Source organism: Amphiprion ocellaris, chromosome 4 (genome assembly GCF_022539595.1).
Source record: "Amphiprion ocellaris isolate individual 3 ecotype Okinawa chromosome 4, ASM2253959v1, whole genome shotgun sequence".
NCBI classification, from domain to species: Eukaryota; Metazoa; Chordata; class Actinopteri; family Pomacentridae; genus Amphiprion; species Amphiprion ocellaris.
The window spans coordinates 24,921,656-24,931,644 of record NC_072769.1 but is presented as its reverse complement, the minus strand read 5'-3'; the positions used below and the strand labels follow the sequence as shown (position 1 = coordinate 24,931,644).

At 39.4% G+C, this 9,989-nt stretch overlaps 1 protein-coding gene across 1 annotated transcript in view; it reads left to right on the top strand.

Annotated features, from left to right (window-relative positions):
• The first annotated feature begins 6,217 nt into the window (after positions 1-6,217).
• Positions 6,218-9,989, top strand: part of LOC111562847 (teneurin-3) — a 391,758-nt gene continuing 387,986 nt past the window's right edge. The window contains exon 1 of the mRNA XM_055010067.1: positions 6,218-6,271. The gene's annotated coding sequence lies outside the window, so the exon portion shown is untranslated. The remainder of the gene's footprint in view (positions 6,272-9,989) is intronic.

Here is a 9,989-nt window from a genome sequence, read left to right as displayed (position 1 = left end):
CGCTGAAAGTCACGCCCTACAAGTTGACAGGATTAGTTACGTTTGACACCTTGGCTATTGCTAAAATGCGATTCTAATATCAAAGTGCCCAGTCATGTTGTGGACTGCTTTTTTCCGATATAATTTTTCCTGACATGCCTTCTAGTGAGTAAAAGAAAAGCTTAATTTTTACCAGAGGGGATCTTTAGGAACATTAACATGAAGGCATCAGAACAAATCGTGTAGGCTGCACAGATGGTTTGTTATGCTGCCTCATCTTCTTATGATGTGAAATCATGCAATCAATACGCAACCTAAGGCAGCAATACTTTGCCTGTGAACTTCTCAAAGGTTAGAAGACATTTTACTTGTGCAATGAGGTTTCCAAGAAAAGTTTTACTTTTTTTTTTTACAACAAATAGAAGAGAAGCAGCAGATGAGTAAGAGACTGGATCAATATAAACACTATAAATACTTTCCATGAACTATTGTATATTTAACTATGATGTGTCTGTTTATTCCTACTCTCTAAGACGTGTTTGTTCTTTATCTTTTTCCACCTCTGTCATGTATCACCTTCCTTTCCATCAAGTCACCGCACTTTAACAAAAAAACATTATTTATCAGTTGAGTGTTTTCTCGTGGTTTATTTTTGGTTAAGTTTATGTCACTTAAACTTGTGTAAGAAAAATTCTAGTCAGGATTAAAATAACTCAACATTGACTGTTGGTAGACGTCTACATTTACAGCACTTGACATTGGTCTGCAAAAGTTATTGGTGTTCATCTGTTTGAACAAATATCCAGTGCTAATGTTGCCTTGGACAGCAGCCTCTCATCTTGCTCCATCTTTTTACTTTAAACCCCTTTTTGCATCTGCTACTCTTTCTGCCTCCAATATTTAGACTCATGTAAAAACAACCAGCTGAGGGAACTTTCAGTAGCCTGCTACAATATTGAAATACACTGATCAGGCAAAACATTATGACCACCTGCTTAATATTGTGGTGGTCCCCCGTATGTTGTCAAAAATGATCTGAACCATTGGGTCTGGACCAGAAGACCTCTCAGGGTGTCCTATGGGGTTTGGGACCAGGATGTTGGCAGTGGATCCTTTGGGTACTCTGGGTTGTGCAGTGGAGCCTCTGGCAATCTGATCTCCAGTGGGCCCCACCAGTAAAATCACAACATAATAACCTATAAATAATCACAATTCCAACTTTTCCCCTTTGTTTTAGTTCAAAAATAGTACATTCTGAAAATGTTCACATTTAATGAAGTATCTTTTTACAAAATATTATGAACCTGAAATTTCTTAAGGAAAACAAGTTCAGTTTCAACAGTAGCCTATTATGCCTCAGTTCATCATTTACACATGCATTGTAACTGCCAGATAACAGTTTATCTACAAAAACACAAAACATTCAGTCACAGGTTTCTGGAACTGAACAATCTAGTATTTTACTTCATGATCAGAACAACTTGTCAAGTTCTAGAAATTATTTTAAATTTACAGTTTTACAAATTTACAATTTACAGTTAATGTTGTTGTGATTTTTATCATTTGTAAAGTCGTCCCACGGGCCGAAATGGACCGTCAGGTGGGCCGGTTTTGGCCCACAGGCCGTATGATTGACATTGCTGGTAAAAATAATCGGAGGAGATGAGCCGAGTATGTGACGTGATCAAGTATGCTGGTGTTCCGACTGCACATTAACGATGCGTTCTCCCGTTCTCAGGAGTCTGTACTTCGGAGTCTGAACGGCCAGTGCATATACCATAGGTATATACAGAAGATCATTATTATTAATATTTTTTTATATCTATGGCATATACAGTCTATGGGGCCAGCACAATTTCAGTATTGTTGTACGCCGCAAAAAACAGGGCGACGTTAAAACAATAGTTCAGCTAATTAGTTCCGCGTTGAAGGACCTTTTCCTCCCAGTCTCCCGCGCCCCCCCTGACATGCCTCTGCGGCCCCCCAGGGGGGCGCGCCCCACTATTTGAGAAACACTGGTGTAGTCATACATCAAAATCAACCTTTGATTTGAAATCATCACTCATTTGTCGAATTCTGTTCTCCTACTCATTTAGTCATTAAAAAACTGTAAATATACCAAAATAGACCATGAACAGTATTCTAATAAAATATACAGCATGAATACAAACATGGTGCAGGCTAACACATATTGTGAGCGATCACATATGGATAAACCACATACAGTTGCTCCAAGTGTTGTTATTTTTTGTTTTGGTTTTGTTAAGGTGTATGAGTTTCAGAATATATTTCAGTCAACTTAAGAGTATACCACTTGGCACTTAAAATATCTGTTTGCTTTAATCTTTTTATCTAATTATGTACAGGTTTATGGTGTTAGTAACTCTGTATGTCAGTGCGTGTGCTGCAGAAACACTTCTTACATTTAAAATGTCCATTACCGCAATTCATTGTTTGTGAGAATGAAATAGTCATTAGTTGTTAATTGTTAGCAAATTACAAAACCCAGCACTGCCACATGCGTAAAGTATACAAATGATCATTTAAAAGAGAGAATGAGTATTCCTATGATATTGTGCATTCCAAGCATCATGACAGTAGTCTAAATTATATGTGTTACAAGGGAAAATGCAGATTTTTTAAAAGTCTGAATACATATTTGTTTTGTAATATTCTCTTTATTACACAATACACACAACATTTAGTGCATTCTGTGAAAACAGTACGTCAGTTCTACAATGAAAACATGTTTAAATGTAAAAGAAGAAAGAAAAAGTTTGCCACATCAAAAGTTTGAACACACCTGTCTATTCAATAGTTTTTCAGTTTTTTTATACATAGTATAACAACACTGAGGACATTTAAAATCTGAAATTATACAAATGGCTTTTTAGTTACAGTAAAAGTGCAAGTAAAGCACAATTCATTTCATCTCTTAAATTATTTAAAGTAGCTGTTGTAATCTTGAAAGTTTCACACACCATGATGAATAGCTTCACCAAGAGGTCTCCAAGTAGAGTGGCTTTCAGGAAACACTTGAGCATTGTCAAAAGTCAGTAGGCAGAATTTGTAGCCATGTTAATGCATTTAAGACCATCACTTCTGTTGTGCCAGTGTAGTGTTGGTATAAAGCAAACAGGCTTATTCAGCTACTGTAGTAATCTATATTATGCAAGGTTGAACATATGAAGCTCAACCTATCTGGAAAACTTTGATAGTTTCTTCAAGGGCAATGATGAAAACCATCAAAAGCTCAAATATTGAACTTCAGATACAAATTGTTGCAAGGCAAAAAATAACAAAGCAAGACAACAACACTGGGGGAGACCAATAAGAAAAAGATAACTGCTCAGACCAATAAACCTGGGGAAAGGAGATTAGATCAGTGGAAATCTGGACTTTGGATGACTCCACATTTGAGATTATTGATTTAAGCTACCCTGCTTTTGTGAGACTCAGAGATGGTAAATGGATGGTAGGTGTATGGCTGGTTCCCACTGTGAAGCATAGAGGCTGGAATGGTGACAATGCAGTGGTTTACTCAGAATTCAAGGCACACTTAACCTGCATGACAACCACAACATTCTGCAGCGACATCTGGTTTGAGCTTAGTGGGGGCATCATTTGCTTTTCAGCAGGACAGTGAACTAAAACACCTCCAGGCTTTATTGGGCTGTTTGACCTGCCCTTCACAGTCAGCCACTTAAGCCCAACTGAGATGGTTGGAATGAGTTGGATGTCAGAGTGTAGAAAAACACATCCAACAACCACACTTTTAGGAAGTTTTGGGAAAGCATTTCATGTAACAACCTCATTATGCTGGTTAAGTGAATGCCAACCCTACAAAGCTGTTTTTGAAACAAAATACATTAATAATAATAATAACCAAAAGCCATTTTCAGTACAGATTATCATGTTTTTGAACACTATAGTAAATACAGCACAGCAAATCTTTGTAATTATCCATTTTTGTTCACAGAGGCAGACTGTTTCATTGATTAACACTTCAATTTTAGAGTTAAGATGAGCTATAAGAATAAATGCCTTATAAAGATGGTCATGCTTGTCAAAACATACAGTTTGTTTTAGAGTATCAAGGCCAATCAGAGGTAACATTTTGAGGGGGAAAAAGCTACTATTAATTCCATAGCCTCTTTGCCAAAGGTACACAAAGGTGTCATTGTGACTGAAAACAAATTAAGCAACAAGAAATGAAGGTTTTAGAGAGTAGTTGCCCATTATTTATTCTGTATTAGCTTATAAATATTCCAAAACTGTTAATAGGCTCACACAAACTCACAAAGTCATGACTCACACTCATTTTCACCTTTTTCCTTATTAGTACTCTTTCAGATCACAAACTCAAATCAGCATGGAGTATTAACTACAACACTTGTGAACCAAGTGAAATATTATTTCTTGTCTCAATAAAGAAATATACATAATGCCATTTGAGAAACCACGTTTAAGGAAAGAAATTTTTAATTGGCACTGGCAGGACAACACTGACTTCATGTAGTTTTGAATAAAGGTGTTGTCTCAGTCTCTAGCTATTTGTGTTTTCCTACTATTAATGGACTCCAGGTCCAGGCAAAGCACACACAAATTAGAAGAGCAGTGTTGCTGTCGCTTATCAGCCAATACAGAGCCTGCCTTGGCCCCTTTTGTATTGGCAGGGGGTCTTTGAGTGTGTGTGCATCTGTGTATACGCCCACACCACAACCTCACACCACCCTTGGTCCTGTCTGTCCTTGCAGCTGGTCTCCAAATCACAAACATAGTTAAAACAGACTCACTCACTTTGTTGCACTACTTTGTGTACATGGATGGTATATCCTCACCTCATCTCACCTATGTACCATTTTCCCATCCATTCTTGCTTTAGTTTTTACTCCACCAAAGACCTGCGGAGTTATGTGACGATCAACGTACGTTTATCTGTCCGTCTGTATGTTTGTCTGTTCGCAACATTACTCAAAAATGGTCTTACGGATTTGGATGAAATTTTCAGGGAAGGTCAGAAATGACACAAGGATCAACTGAGTAAATTTTGGCAGTGATGCGGCTTATAGTCTGCATCCACAGATTTGTTAAAGATTTCCATATCAATGCAAGAGAGTGGCTTGGCATCACTCTATGACACCAAGTGAACACTACGTCAGCTGCCTGATGACGATCACACGATTGCGATCCTACTTTAATCGAACACTGCAGACTTATTGGGACTTATCTGTCGGAAATGATACAAGGAACAATTGATTAAATTGTGGGGGCGTTTCCAAGTCCCATCAATTCCCACCACCCGCTACATACTTAGGTCACGTGATTCGGTATCCATACATAACGTACACATGCATAACACACACCTGTGCTCAGCTCAAGGTCATCTTGTTTGTGGGTACATCTATATTAAATGGACACATTCTATGTTTTCGTGGTTTCTGTCACAATTTTTCTTCAAGATTTCATCCGTCGGTTATGGTACAGTGACTGAGCAGCCTTGGCGGAGTACTGCGCTCTCTAAGTGCTTTTCTTGTATGCTTCTTTGATCTATCCTTCTTTTTCTGACATACATCAATCAACCACGATAACAAAACCACTGACAGGATGACTGACTGGATGTTACTTTGACACGTACCACACACCTACACACTGCTGCACACTGAGCACGCAATCGTGCTGACGGCACTCCCCAGCACCAGCGTCCCCCAGCAAGATAATGTGCACTCCCACACTACAGAAAATGCTCAGGAATGACTTAAGGAACACCACACGCAGCCCAAGACATTGATCCAGCCTCCAAAGCACCCCGATCAGTGCCATAAAGCCCAAACTGTGGGGGCTCCACCCCAGTGCCCACAGGACCCAAAGGATTTGTAACCAATGTCATAGTGACAAACAGCACAGGAAACCCTCAGCGCTCCTGTGTCCATGTCCCAGTGGTCACAATTGTTGTGGCAGCATGAGGTGGACTTACACAACATGAGGCAGTTGGTTTTAGGACACCACAGCAGAATTAGACTGGCTTTAAATGCAAACAGGTGAATTGACGAAAAATGTAGACAAGACATGTATTTGTCAATCAATCCTTTTTTTCTTTTTTTTTTCAAACAAAAAGAAATTCCACCCCTCGACATAGGTCCTGAGTTATGAGGAGGAGACTTCTATTCAAGTGTCTGGGATACAAATCCTTGTTTTTTGTTTTTTTTTTTTCCAGGTGGTGGTTGCTCTAGACAGATTCATCACTTCCTGGCTGGAACCAGTGGATTCAGTTTCTCTGACTGTCTCAAAGGTGGGTGCCTTGAATACAACTAGTTTATTGCAAACTCGTGGCCCATTCCTTCACGGGATTGTTCCTCTCAAATAGTCTCTGAAGAAATTGATCATTGTCATCCTTCCATGTATATACATATATACATATACATATACCTTGAAGAAGTCAAGGTCAACAGGTGGACACTCAAATGCGAATTGTCATGTCATGAAATGCTTGAAACTTGACATTATGGCAGAATGAAATAGGCAATATTTAAAATGACAATGACGCTGGAGCCTTCAGCTGGTCCTCTTCCATTTGACATAAAATGGTTGCCTAGTGGGAGACAAGAAGGCATTAAATAGGGTTGGACAGTGAACCATTTAAAGGCCATAGGGGCTCAATGCCGCGAACTTCATTCAGTGACCAGGACACAATGTGCCCCCTGCAGTGTGAGACTGAGCCGTGGAATAATACTAGACCAGAGAAGAGCAGCTGATCTACAGGGGTTAGCCATTTTGGCACAAAATGGCTGACTGTGGAGAGGATCTAGCATGAAATGTATTTGTCAGATAGACACTGGCTGACTGTGTGGGGGTCAAACTGTGTAACTCCTAAGGTGGATGGATTACACTGAGTAAAAAAAGAATCTTGCTTTAACACTGACAAGTGCATAACATGTTGTAGGGCTCTGCCATGTGACATGACACTGTGATGGTGCCTTCACATGATATGGTAATACCTTTAGAACATCTTCACAGCTCAAAGCAAAGATGTATTCGGACTTAATTAAAGCTGTCAAAACACCAGTGAGTTGGGCAGCTTCTGATTTCGTTCTTCTTCGTGAATACATTCATGTCTTTCATAGCACATAGTGCATGCATGTTATCCTTGCAAAGAAATTGTAATGGAAGATCTGTCCATATCTGGAGATAAGTCGTGTATAATTTAAAATTCTGAGGATGGTCCAATAGTTGTGAACAATATTTATTTTTTGACAAATGTCACAGAATAGATTAGTTTTGTAACCGTGTGAACTCAAATCATTTGTTTTCATTTTCAAAACAAGGAAAGACATACACACGTGGACAAAATTGTTGATACCCCTCGGTTAATGAAAGAAAAACCCACAATGGTCTCAGAAATAATTTGAATCTGACAAAAGTAATGATAAATAAAAATTCTATGAAAATTAACCAATAAAAATCAGACATTACTGTTGAACCGTACTTTAACAGAATTATTTAAAAAAATAAACTCATGAAACAGGCCTGGACAAAAATGATGGTACCCCTAGAAAAGACTGAAAATAATGTGACCATAGGGACATGTTCAGTCAAGGTGTGTCCTCTAATTAGCATCACAGGTGTCTACAAACTTGTAATCAGTCAGTCGGCCTATTTATAGGGTTACAGTAGTCACTGTGCTGTTTGGTGACATGGTGTGTACCACACTAAACATGGACCTGAGGAAGCAAAGGAGAGAGTTGTCTCAGGAGATTAGAAAGAAAATTACAGACAAGCATGTTAAAGGTAAAGGCTATAAGACCATCTCCAAGCAGCTTGATGTTCCTGTGACTACAGTTGCACATATTATTCAGAAATGTAAGATCCATGGGACTGTAGCCAACCTCCCTGGACGTGGCCACAGGATGAAAATTGATGACAAATGGAAGAGACGGATAATAGGAATGGTAACAAAAGAGCCCAGAACAACCTCTAAAGACATTAAAGGTGAACTCCAAGGTCAAGGTACATCAGTGTCAGATCTCACCATCCGTCATTGTTTGAGCCAAAGTGGACTTCATGGGAGATGACCAAGGAGGACAACATTGTTGAAAACAAATCATTAAAAAGCCAGATTGGAATTTGCCAAACTGCATGTTGACAAGCCACAAAGCTTCTGGGAGAATGTCCTATGGACAGGCGAGACAAAACTGGAACTTTTTGGCAAGACACATCAGCTCTATGTTCACAGACGCAAAAATGAAGCATATGAAGAAAAGAACACTGTCCCTACTGTGAAACATGGAGGAGGCTCTGTTATGTTCTGGGGCTGCTTTGCTGCATCTGGTACAGGGTGTCTTGAATCTGTGCAGGGTACAATGAAATCTCATGACTATCAAGGTATTCTACAGAGAAATGTGCTGCCCAGTGTCAGAAAGCTTGGTCTCAGTCACAGGTCATGGGTCTTGCAACAGGATAATGAGCCAAAACACACAGCTAAAAACAGCCAAGAATGGTTAAGAGGAAAACATTGGACTATTCTGAAGTGACCTTCTATGAACCCTGATCTAAATCCTATTGAACATCTGTGGAAGGAGCTGAAACATGTCGTCTGGAGAAGGAACCCTTCAAACCTGAGACAACTGGAGCAGTCTGCTCATGAGGAGTGGACCAGAATACCTGCTGAGAGGTGCAGAAGTCTCACTGACAGTTACAGAAATCATTTGATTGCAGTGATTGCCTCAAAAGGTTGTGCAGCAAAATATTAAGGGTACCATCATTTTTGTCCAGGCCTGTTTCATGAGTTTATTTTTTAAAATAATTCTGTTGAACAACAGTTCAAAAGCAATGTCTGATTTTCATTGGTTAATTTTCATAGAATTTTTATTTATTATTACTTTTGTCAGATTATTTCTGTGGGTTTTTCTTTCATTAACCGAGGGGTATATATACATATTATACATATGTGTGTGTGTGCGTATATGTGTGTGTGTGTGTGTGTGTGTGTGTGTATATGTGTGTGTATATGTGTGTGTGTGTGTGTGTGTGTGTGTGTGTGTGTGTGTGTGTGTGTGTGTGTGTGTGTGTGTGTGTGTGTGTGTGTGTGTGTGTGTGTGTGTGTGTGTAAGTTGAACGCAATAGTGACTTATTGGCATGAGAGGAATGATGAGTGTAACTCTAAACAAATATGAAGACAATCACATGTACAGGATAGCCAAGGAAGAGCATATTGTGAAAGTTAAAGAAATAAAACTGTGAAAAGTCAAAAGAAAGCTTTAAAAATAGGCAAACAAAAAGAAGCAGAGCAAAACCGTGCAACTCACTGATGCAAATTAGTCGCTCGTTTAGAAAGCGCAGACATGACGGCTGAAGTAAAAGCAATGGGAAAATAGTCAAAGATGATTTGCTCAATATCATAAGAAATTGAGTGCACTCAGCAAACACTGGTTCAAGATCGACCAAGTCTCTTCTGGTTTGGTCTTGGTGGCACAAAATGGCTAAATAAGAAAAGATACAACTAGTACGGTACCTTAGCAGTACCTAGATTTTCCAGTGTAAATGAACTCGGTGCCTGAGGGGCGACATTCTGCCATGGAACAGAATGAGACAGAGAGACACTGCTTGTCCTTGGGGGGTCTAGCAGAGCTGGGTTCCCCTGTGGAGTCTGTGTGCCGCCCACTGAGTTTCCCATGACCATTCACTTTGTAAGAGCTTGGAGATGTGATGGCTCATGAAGGCCGCGACACAAATACACATGACAATGCACACCAAGAGAAGACGGTACAGTGCTTTCAGCCTGCATTGCATTACACTTCACATCATCTGGGTTTTTGTTGAAGCACTCATCCTTTCACAACCTGTTGATGGAAAGCTCTTTTTTCTTACTCTGTAGTCCATCTTTATTTTTTCAGATTCCAATGAAATGTCTTTTCTGTGAAAGATTGCCGGCAGGATAGGTGAAGGACTGTAATATTTTGACCAATACATTTGAGATTTTGCCCTTATGTTGATTGAAGTACTTTAAATGG